The 12,577-nt window shown below is 27.4% G+C and overlaps 1 protein-coding gene across 5 annotated transcripts in view; it reads left to right on the forward strand.

Moving 5' to 3' along the window:
• The window catches only part of LOC129957345 (beta-1,3-galactosyltransferase 1-like), a 104,410-nt gene that overhangs the window by 34,158 nt on the left and 57,675 nt on the right, over positions 1-12,577 (forward strand). For 4 of the 5 annotated variants that reach the window (XM_056069624.1, XM_056069627.1, XM_056069625.1 and 1 more), the window contains exon 1: positions 10,658-11,070. The exons of the other annotated variant lie outside the window; for it this stretch is intronic. The gene's annotated coding sequence lies outside the window, so the exon portion shown is untranslated. Of the gene's footprint in view, positions 1-10,657; positions 11,071-12,577 lie in introns of those variants that run through there. 5 annotated transcript variants of the gene reach the window in all.

Consider the following 12,577-nt stretch of genomic DNA (forward strand, 5'->3'; position numbering starts at 1 on the left):
AGTCCTTCAATTTTTATGAATTTTTAAAGTATTTACAAATTTATGGGACACCCGATATATATATATACCTTCGAAAGTGTAAATGTACACTTCGGAGCCATTTTTTTAAAAAAACTTATGACAATTTGACATTTATAATTGATAAAAAATTAAGCAAGATTTTGCCGTTTTTCTATGACAGTTTTTCCAATATATTATAACTACTGATAATGAAGGAGGATGTTTTCCTGTGGTTTGTATTTATGTTCAACAAGGCAAATTGTTTCACGTAAAGAAACCAAATTTGACACATATTTGCATATATATATATATATATATTGGAGTGTATAAATGCACACTTCAGAGCCATTTTTTTAAAAAATTTTATGACAATTATAATTGATAAAAAATTATGCAAGATTTTGCCGTTTTTCTATGACAGTTTTTCCAATATATTATTACTACTAATAATGAAGGAGGATGTTTTCCTGTGGTTGTATTTATGTTCAACAAGGCAAATTGTTTCACGTAAAGAAACCAAATTTGACACATATTTGCATATATATATATATATATATATATTGGAGTGTATAAATGCACACTTCAGAGCCATTTTTTTTAAAAATTTTATGGCAATTATAATTGATAAAAAATTATGCAAGATTTTGCCGTTTTTCTATGATAGTTTTTCCAATATATTATTACTACTGATAATGAAGGAGGATGTTTTCCTGTGGTTGTATTTATGTTCAACAAGGCAAATTGCTTCACGTAAAGAAACCAAATTTGACACATATATATATATATATATATATATATATATATATATATATATATATATATATATTAGAGCGTATAAATGCACATTTCGGAGTCATTTTTTAAAAAAAATTTATGACACTTATAATTGATAAAAAATTATGCAAGATTTTGCCGTTTTTCTATGATAGTTTTTCCAATATATAATTACTACTAATAATGAAGGAGGATGTTTTCCTGTGCTTGTATTTCCGTTCAACAAGGCAAATTGTTTGACCTAAAGAAACCAAATTTGACACATATTTGCATATATTTATATATATTGGAGTATATAAATGTACCCTTCGGAGCAATTTCTTTAAAAATTTTATTACAATTTTAATTAATCAAAAATGAAACAAGATTTTGTCGTTTTTCTGTGATAATTTACAAAAATATTATTTTATGAGTTGATAATGAAGGAGAATGTTTGTGCTGTGATATATTGACATTCTACAAAAGGAATCTTTTTACCTAAAAAAAAAATCAAAATTGGACATATGTATATACTGCAGTATGTAAATGTACACTTCGGAGCGATTTAAAAAAAAAAATTATAACAATTATAATTAACTAAAAATTAGAGCGAATTTTGGTGCTTTTCTGTGAAAACTTCCCAAAATATTATTGTAGGAAAAAAAAATTTACAGTGTGTAAAAAAAAATTTAATATCTCTTTAAAGATATTAATTTATCAATTATGCTAATTTTTCCTGAATTCTGACAGTTAAAACTCCCTTTTGTTTTGCCTAATTTCAAAAAATAGATTATATTATTGATAAGGAATTTAAACTGTTTTCATTGTTTCATCAGATATTTAATCGCATGATTGATCTAATTTCTAACAATAGATTATATTATTGATAAGGAATTTAAACTGTTTTCATTGTTTCATCAGATATTTAATCGCATGATTGATCTAATTTCTAACAATAGATTATTACACTGTTACCCTGAAATAAAGAACGCTTTCATTGTTTCATCAGATAATTGAACTGACTGTTATTCTTTCATTGCTGAAAGTTAATTCTTTAAAGGACCATTTTTTTCAAGTCATATTATGTTAAAATATTTTTAGGCTTGAAATTAGAATAAGAAAAGGGATTCATTTAGCTTATTAGATAAATTTAATTTGATTCATTAATTAATTTGGTTAATTAATAATTAAGTAACAAATCAAGACACATCATTTTGTGTGAGATAAAAAAATGAAGCATCTCAGTTTCTGTCTTTCTAAAAAAATTTCTCAGAACTTATGCCAACCTACATAATTCCATATAAAGATTGATAAATTTGATGGGAAGTATACTTCCCACGGCCTTAGAAAGGGTTAAAAAAATGATTCTATTTAATATCTGTATAGCTTACAAGATAAATAATAATAAAAAAAATTTAAATAATATATCGCAAAATTTAGCAGGTGAATGAATATTATAGATTTAAGTTTTTAATAGCGCTATGAAGTCATGTCATGGAACTGGTCTCTATTCATACAAAAGAAAATCAACAATATATATATAATAATATTAAAATGGCACAACTTTAATACCTATAAAAATGTTTGATTTAAAACTATTTGTTGACAAAATCAAAGACAGGAAATTATGTTCTAACATATTTAACTAAATACAGCCAATATCCCCAATAAAACAGTTGGTCACCGAAGACGATTAAGGAAAAATTGAAAAATTGTAATACCTCAAAACACGATATGCCATCATAATATAGATTATCCGAAATGATATGTTTTTAATTGCTTGCTGATTTTATCGATCATTAAGTAAGTTCATTTATATAATAAACAGAAAAGGTGCAATGCTATTAAAATAACACTTTTAGACTGTCTATAAAAGTGTTATTTTAATAGCATTGCATTAAATAATAGCATAATTTGATAGGTTTTTTTTAAATAAAAATATATACATCAAAATTATGCATCTGGAGGTTTCAGGGAAATTAAAACACTTAGTATTCCCTGCGAACTAACTGGTTACTTGAGGTAAGAAATCACCAAATAATTGCTTTATAGATTATGTACATATTATAATAGTCTAAAACTTACAATACAGGAACTAAGAATATATTTTTAGTAATATCTGCAAGACCGAACTTCGCTAGGCTGTATTTTTTGTTGTTGTTAAATAGTGTTTTTTCGGAGAAAATATTTAGGTAAGAATCACATACTGATTACATACGAATATTTTTCAATCTTCCTTCATTTCACATCTGTCAGAGCCATCTCACAAAATTTTGAGGCACCAGTAGGTCATCCTCCTAAGGCAACAATGAAATTATCAGAAAAATTTACGAAATGGCGCTATATGACATTGTTGAGCAAATAGAAAAAGGCTCTAATAGTGAGTTATAAAAAATATTTGTGTATATGTGTAAAATCGTGCTTTTGCAGGAAAGGCACCCATACAGATAAACTTAAAAAGCAAAACCTTATCTAAATATAAAATTTGATCCAAATACAACCAAAATTAAACTATACAACAATTGTACAGGACGTTTAATAGTTGATGACTGGTGAAAATGTGGTCAAAGAACTCGATCACATTGTGAGATAGACCGAGGTCCTTCAATTTTGGGAGATTCTTGAGAACATTGGAGTCAACTTTGACTATCTGGTTGTGAGACAGATTCAAAATTATGAGCTCTCTCATGGCCATGGGGAAGAAATCAATTCCGAATGTGCTTAATTTTCCGTAAGTGAAATGAAACTCCTTCAAGTTACTTATGCACCCAGTCCAAGGACTCTTGTTGCCTCCTCCAGCATCACAAAAAGAGCATATCCGCTCCGAAGATGAACTGTTCGTTACTTTGAAACTTACTGTTACAGTATACATGCAATTTATTTTCCAGTTACACGCAAAAAGGAGACGGCAAGGTAGAATCAATAATTTCTATTTCTTTGATTTTTAGTAGCATTGTTTAATCAGCAGGCAGAACTTTCTCCGATTCTTCTGCAGAACCAAGCAAGTGAACTTTCCAGAAAGAATCACACAATTAAAATCGGTCAATTTCTACGGACCTTAAAGCTGGAAAAATGGAATTCAAGGTGTTCGTATCACCCATCCGGTAGCAATTTACAATGGTAATGATATGTTTCTCCTATGTGTATATTAGCACAACTGCAAGGGTAGATTTCTTTTCTTAAAGAGTATATTGATTCTCCCAATGCTAATATAGCGAAGAAAACAGTATAAAGGATAAGGCGAAACACCTTAAAAGACCTGTAAAGATCCTTATCTTACTTACTACTGGCATCATAATAATTCATTATTAAATCTTTTTTTCTAAAGTTATAAATCTTTTTTCCGTAACGTCAAATTTATTGCTTGATTTTTTGCTTAATATTATTTGCAATGGTGCTTCATATCGTCCGTTTTTTTATTTTTAGTTCTTTTCCGAAATTACATAAATTATCCTCGGATTTATATTCCGAAGTCTCATCGAACAGTAAAGACTCTACCTCCCATAAGCGTTTCACATCATTTTCCACTACACAACACAGTAAACACGGAAGAATGTTTTCTTTCTTGGAAGTCTGACATTTGACCTATCAATGTGTCACCAAAAAGTGTCGGCTGCACGAATAAGTTTTTGCTTATTTTTCTTACTTCTCCCCTTAGAACATTACCCAGAACCTAGCAAGATCTGAATAGAGTCGGAATTTTCAAGGGAGGCAAGACAGCATGCAGGTGGCTGGAATTACTGTTTACAAGTTTGGGGTCAACATTCGCATATATGTTCGCACCAATTATTTCGTCTGACGCCAAAGCCTCAATGTTTATGGACTGAAAAGGGGGAAATCTGCTCCTTATTTTCAGAAGTACAACGTCGAATATTTTCTCGATGGGTTAGCGTTTCGAGAAAGTATAGATTAAAAGTTTCTCTAGGCGTATTGGTTTCACATTTAAAGAGTGTTTTAGATCACTTGGCAAAAAGGACTTTTGTGACCCTGAATCAAATAAAAGTTTAGTCATGACCCTGTTCGAACCATTTTCTGCCTGAACGTTAGCTGTTTGAAGCAAAGTCGCGTAACTGCCAGGGTTAGTTTCTGCTTTTAAAAAGGAAGAAATTACAAATTCCTGTCCATGGGTTTCGGTTTCAGAAGCGCCGCTTTCAGTTTTATTTTTCTTTCAAAGCAAAGAATTGTGCTGCAAACTATGACACGTTTCACACGGTGAAATTTTAACCTTGCATGGAGAAATTAGATGTCAATACACCGATAGCATCTACCATCTTCCTTTAATTTATAACGTTTTTTCTCATCCGAGAAAGTTTTGCATTTTAATGCAGTGTGAGAAGCAGAGTTACAAAAAAACACACACACTTTTAACAATAGTATTTAAAGCGGCAGATGAAGATAACTTATTTTCAAATTTAGACTGTCTATGATAAGAAGAATTACGAGGAGGATGTCGGGGAATTTCAGGAACTTTTTGAGAATGTCCAGTTACAATATTTGCAGATTCGCGAGTTTCAATTTCAAATTTTATAAGTTTGATTAGTTCGTTAACATCACCAATCTTAGTGGAATCTCTCTTACGATGGAATTCTATGACTAAATCTTGGGGCAATTGCTTTAACAAAATTGGTAAAAGTAAGTGACCATAATTTCCGGATGCAATTCCCATTGAGTTTAAATTTCTAATACTAATTTCACTCTCGTCATACAGTGTTTGTAATCTCTTGAGACTGAAATAGGATTTTACTGGTTCAGTTTCTAATAATCGATTCATGAAATGATTAATCAAATGGTCTTGCCTCCCATATCTGTCCTTTAACAGAGATAAGCACGATTTGTAATTTTCTTCAATAAGAGAAAAACCAGAAATAATTCTGTAAGCTTCGCCGGATAAAAAGGACTTTAAATATGTGAATTTATCAACATTACTTAATGAATCATTAGAGTTCATTGCATTATTGAAGCTACTTATGAATTCTAGAAAGATGCTAGCATCTCCACTAAATGTGGGAATTCTTAGCTTTGGCAAATTAATGCATGTTGCAGGATAGTTTAATTCTTACATTAGAATCATTAGCAGCAAGTCGTGAGACAGGTTGATCAATTGTGAACTTATCGATCTTACTTTTGATTTTGAACTTAGCTTCGTATATTTGCTCTTCATATTCAAGAGAGCTTTGAATTTCTGTTTCAAACAATGCACTATCAGAAATTAAATCCTCAATTTCACTGTTAAGACTTTTGATATCTAATTATTTTGCTTCTAAACTCAATAAATGCTCCGAAAGTTGTATATATATTATAAGTTACATATATATGCCAACATAATTTATTTTTAGAATCAAAATAAATTTTTTTTCGCATAATAATTTCCACTTAAATAATTCATTTCCATAAAAAGTTAAATATAATTAAGCTTTATATGAATTACTTATTTCAGTTATTCAAAAAAGTATTTATATCTACTTATTAAATTATTCTTCGGTAAATTATTCAAATTCAAACAAGCCCACGATGATTTCATCCGGAGCAAAGTGTTGAAAATTGGGGCTTTATCTGCATATTCGAAACATCTTATCATTTTATATACAATATCCACTCTAATTCTGGTCTAATAACCAATTTCTGAACTGTTAGAAGTAGGTTTATACTTCCAAACACAATTTCTTGCTCTAGATGATACGGGGAATTATATTTTATGTTGTTTAGGCAATAAATATGTTTTAGGAAAGATTAAGATAACTAACTATACTATTATAGTCTCTGAATCTATTAGTCATATTTAATAAAATATTCTATACACATTGATATTTTACCGAGTTATGAAACTCTGAATTTCACTATTTTGAACCAATCAACGGGTGCTTTGTGAAAACGCCATTCATTGAACGACGGATTTTCGTAGATGAAACATGCTGAAAGGTCTAAAATAATGACTTTCAAAATCTCGCATATCAATTGGTTTTGGACAAAGATTGTGTTGTTTTGTTTTTTACATATTAATATGTCAAAAGTATTTTTTTAAATATGACTTACAGGATAGAGATTATATACAAATTTAGACAGTGTAATTTTTTAATTAATACATATACAGATTGAATAATATTAAAAAAATTAATCCTTATGCCATTAAGGGCATTTTTCCAGCCGGAAGTATATGCCTCTAATGGTTTAGAAATCATAGGTTACGGCTAGAGTGAAAATCCCGCATATTATGTAACCATATGCACAGAGAAGTTGTGGTTCTTAGTTTGATAATAGTAAATATAATTAGGCTACATTTGCTCTGCATACTTCTACATGCCCCACTTGTGTATCGAATAAATAATTTTTGACATCTAAATCAGTAATGAAGTTCAAAATAACAATTTAAAATACAAAAGCCATCGAATAAATAATTTTTGACATCTAAATCAGTAATCAAGTTCAAAATAACAATTTAAAATACAAAAATCATCGAATAAATAATTTTTGACATCTAAATCAGTAATCAAGTTCAAAATAACAATTTAAAATACAAAAACCATCGAATAAATAATTTTTGACATCTAAATCAGTAATCAAATTCAAAATAACAATTTAAAATACAAAAACCATCGAATAAATAATTTTTGACATCTAAATCAGTAATCAAGTTCAAAATAACAATTTAAAATACAAAAACCATCGAATAAATAATTTTTGACATCTAAATCAGTAATCAAGTTCAAAATAACAATTTAAAATACAAAAACCATCGAATAAATAATTTTTGACATCTAAATCAGTAATCAAGTTCAAAATAACAATTTAAAATACAAAAATAATCGAATAAATAATTTTTGACATCTAAATCAGTAATCAAGTTCAAAATAACAATTTAAAATACAAAAACCATCGAATAAACAATTTTTGACATCTAAATCAGTAATCAAGTTCAAAATAACAATTTAAAATACAAAAACCATCGAATAAACAATTTTTGACATCTAAATCAGTAATCAAGTTCAAAATAACAATTTAAAATACAAAAACCATCGAATAAATAATTTTTGACATCTAAATCAGTAATCAAGTTCAAAATAACAATTTAAAATACAAAAATCATCAAATAAATAATTTTTGACATCTAAATCAGTAATCAAGTTCAAAATAACAATTTAAAATACAAAAACCATCGAATAAACAATTTTTGACATCTAAATCAGTAATCAAGTTCAAAATAACAATTTAAAATACAAAAACCATCGAATAAATAATTTTTGACATCTAAATCAGTAATCAAGTTCAAAATAACAATTTAAAATACAAAAATCATCAAATAAATAATTTTTGACATCTAAATCAGTAATCAAGTTCAAAATAACAATTTAAAATACAAAAACCATCGAATAAATAATTTTTGACATCTAAATCAGTAATCAAGTTCAAAATAACAATTTAAAATACAAAAACCATCGAATAAATAATTTTTGACATCTAAATCAGTAATCAAGTTCAAAATAACAATTTAAAATACAAAAACCATCGAATAAATCATTTTTGACATCTAAATCAGAAATCAAGTTCAAAATAACAATTTAAAATACAAAAACCATCGAATAAATCATTTTTGACATCTAAATCAGTAACCAAGTTCAAAATAACAATTTAAAATACAAAAACCATCGAATAAATCATTTTTGACATCTAAATCAGTAATCAAGTTCAAAATAACAATTTAAAATACAAAAACCATCGAATAAATAATTTTTGACATCTAAATCAGTAATCAAGTTCAAAATAACAATTTAAAATACAAAAACCATCGAATAAATAATTTTTGACATCTAAATCAGTAATCAAGTTCAAAATAACAATTTAAAATACAAAAACCATCGAATAAATAATTTTTGACATCTAAATCAGTAATCAAGTTCAAAATAACAATTTAAAATACAAAAACCATCGAATAAATAATTTTTGACATCTAAATCAGTAATCAAGTTCAAAATAACAATTTAAAATACAAAAACCATCGAATAAATCATTTTTGACATCTAAATCAGAAATCAAGTTCAAAATAACAATTTAAAATACAAAAACCATCGAATAAATCATTTTTGACATCTAAATCAGAAATCAAGTTCAAAATAACAATTTAAAATACAAAAACCATCGAATAAATCATTTTTGACATCTAAATCAGAAATCAAGTTCAAAATAACAATTTAAAATACAAAAACCATCGAATAAATCATTTTTGACATCTAAATCAGTAACCAAGTTCAAAATAACAATTTAAAATACAAAAACCATCGAATAAATCATTTTTGACATCTAAATCAGTTATCAAGTTCAAAATAACAATTTAAAATACAAAAACCATCGAATAAATCATTTTTGACATCTAAATCAGTAATCAAGTTCAAAATAACAATTTAAAATACAAAAACCATCGAATAAATAATTTTTGACTTGACTGACTATTTTAAATCAGAAATCAAGTTCAAAATAACAATTTTAAAATACAAAAACCATTTGTAAGTATTTGTATTGAGTACTTTAAGTATCTCAAGTATCCTTCTGTATACTTAAAATAATCAAAAAATCCGAAAGACCAGTTCTTCGGATCCCAACCATTCAACTGATTTCGGGCAGTTTTAATATTACATGAAATAATATGACTCCTAGAAACATCGTAAAAAATAGTCTGCCCATCCTCCTCTTCGGTCCACCACTTTTTAGATATCGCAAAATGAAACCCTGTCCCCTCTCCCACACGAACCACTAATCTATTTCATTAACTTTTGCTTCATATGAAAACTCCTAATTGTAGATATATCATTAATATTTAGAAATCTCATCATCCCCTCCTTCAACAATTTCGGGACAAATTTCTAAAATGCTGATTTATTATCTATTCTCTATGAGGAAAATCCAAGATACAATACCTTAGCTAAAGCTGTTGTGCGAATTCGATAATATTTATTTCATTAGAAGTTTTATGATTGTTGAAATTCGTCATTAATGATCGCTCCCCCTCCTCTTCATTTCTTCTAGAGATATTGTAAAATACAGACTCGACATAGTCCTCACCCTTAACAATTGAGCCGATTTTTTTCAATTAATCTCTCCCTTTTGAGTGCATAACTAAACAATCAGTGTGCAGCTCTATGTTTATCATGCGAGCATAATTTAGAATAACATCTTCATTCGATACGATAAGATGTAATTAATCGTATTTGGTTAACAGTACTAATGCTTATTTTATTAATATCATAAACGAACAGCTGGTTTCCGAAGGAAGCTAATATGAATTGAAGAAACAACAACAACAACAAAATATTTCTTATAGGCATTGGCATATACTTAAAAGACTAAACAGATTGATTAAAATATAATTAAAAAATGAAGTAGCTGACAAAATAACAAACGATTTTAACTCAACTTTAAAGGGAATCCATTTTATTCTAAAAATGTTTCCTGCACTTTTGAAATGGCTACACCTTGTATGCATCAAACATATTCCATTTTTGTGAACAATGATTTCAAAAAAGAAAACACTAGTACTATTAATTATTATGAAAATTCACATTGTGGTTTAAAAACTTCAAAATATTTTATTGCCCTATCTTCATTTAATTCTTTTCTGTAACATGAAAATTTTGAACTGCGTTTATTTCATCTTCGCAAAAAATATGACCTTAAAAAATGTAACCAAAATAATAACTGCTAAAGAATTAAAGGAAGTAAACTCTCTAACGCTTCAAGTACCCATCTTAATTATACTTTTAACGAGTTCTTAGGTGGGCGGTGTTTTGATTGATGACGTAATAAAAAAGGAGAAAACTTGGCAAATTTTCAAATGGCGCAAAACATAAATCTTGAATTCCTTTTAGAGTTAGTCCTGGATTAGACGGAAAATTTTAGAAAAATTAATGAAATGTTGACTAAAAATTAAAGGAATATCTGCTTGTCTTTTGCGATAACCAAGGATTATAAAACACGTCCTTGAAAAACATTTGTCATTTGAATTATTTCCCACGTCTCGTCTTGTTTCAAACGACAAACGATTTTGAATATCAGTCTTCGTAGCCCAAACATCTCACCTTAAAAGCGACAAACGATTTTAAACAATCAACTTATTGGTGCGTGTTTTGACGCAGTTAAAGAACCGGCAACCGTAAGTGAAAGTTCTCACTCTCATGGATAGGGAGGAGGAGTCTATTTTTAGAATATCCGAATGTTTCTCATGAAGCAGATGCGCCTGTGCATAAATATCTCCTACTAGCCTGTGATATTTTCGCCCAAAGATAAGGTGCTTTTTGCATTCATCGTTAGAAGCGTTGCCATAGTAACGTAAGTTTTTTTTTTCTTAGATTGATTAAAGTAGAAGTTTTATAATCTAATTGCATTTCCAGATTTTGTAGTCTCCATTAACAAACTATTATTATGACTGTCGTTAATTATTTTTGAAATCTTAAGTTGTGTCAAAATACGTTTGACGTAGAAGGATCGTTTTGTATGGAGGGTCAACTAGAAGAAAATGTTTTATAATAACATTTTCTTCTAGAGAGCACATAACATTTTCTTATAATAACATTTTCTTCTTTCTAATATACAGAACATTTATTCTTGTTAATGATTCTAATATTGTCATTGTAATACAGTATAAATGACGAAAACTATTTATATAAGTTATCTATATAAATATATGTAAAAATTCTTAAGTAGTTTGTCCACTGTAGAAGTCCACACTAGATCTATGGATTTCTTTCCAAATTTGCTAACATATACTATGGTTTTAATAACGTTTCGTGGTAATACTGTAAAAAATAATTTGTTTATCAATTAAAAAGATACTTCCAAGTATAAGAAAACATTATATTATCCATAGTACTGTCATTCTTATTGAAAGAAAATATTATAGATATTTTTAATCATTATATTTATTTGCTTCCTTGTTAGCATTCGCGATGTTTCATTAAATTGTTACAGTTCTTAAAAAAATTATTTATTATCTTCGGAGAAAATAAAAAAAATTAATTGGTGGTTTCTAAAAATCGTTTGGTACAATTTATAATTTTTCCAGAAGAAATGAAAGTTTCAATTTTTGTTCAAAATAAAGGTGGATATAATAAGATAATTTTCATATAATTATATTTTTACAAAAAAATTATTTTATATTAAAAAAGATAACTTGTTTATCAATTAAAAAGATATTTCCAAGTATAGGAAACATCATATTATCTATAGTTTTGCTATTCTTATTGTAAGAAAATATTATAGATATTTTTAATCATTATATTTATTTAGAGATGGCATTTGCAATGTTTCAATAAACTTTTACTGTTCTTAAAAAAATTATTTATTATCTTTTGCAAAAATAAAAAATAAAAAAATAAATACTAATTAGCGGTTTCTAAAAATAGTTTGGTACAATTTATTATTCTTCAAGAAGCAATGAGATCTTAGTCATTTGTGCAACTTATGTTTCCATTTTGTCGAGAAATGAAATTGCAGATAATAACATAATTCTGAGCATAAATATATTTTATACAAAAATACTTTTTACGTTAAATGTCTTAATTTTTATAATTTAAAAAAATACTTTTATTATTAAATTATTAAAAATTATTATTTTATTATTTATTGTTAAAAATTATTACTTTTATTGTTAAAAAAATACTTTTATTTATTACTAGTTGACATTCTATTTAATGCTAACATTAAATGTATTTTTAAATCCTTACCTATGTAGCTTGCAATCTTCAATAACTGATTTAATATGTAATAACCTTTATAAACTTTTAAGTTTGTTAATTTCGTTCAGATATATTGAAACCAATGGAAGGTTTTAGTAAAG

This window comes from Argiope bruennichi, chromosome 11, assembly GCF_947563725.1.
Source record: "Argiope bruennichi chromosome 11, qqArgBrue1.1, whole genome shotgun sequence".
Lineage (NCBI taxonomy): Eukaryota > Metazoa > Arthropoda > Arachnida > Araneae > Araneidae > Argiope > Argiope bruennichi.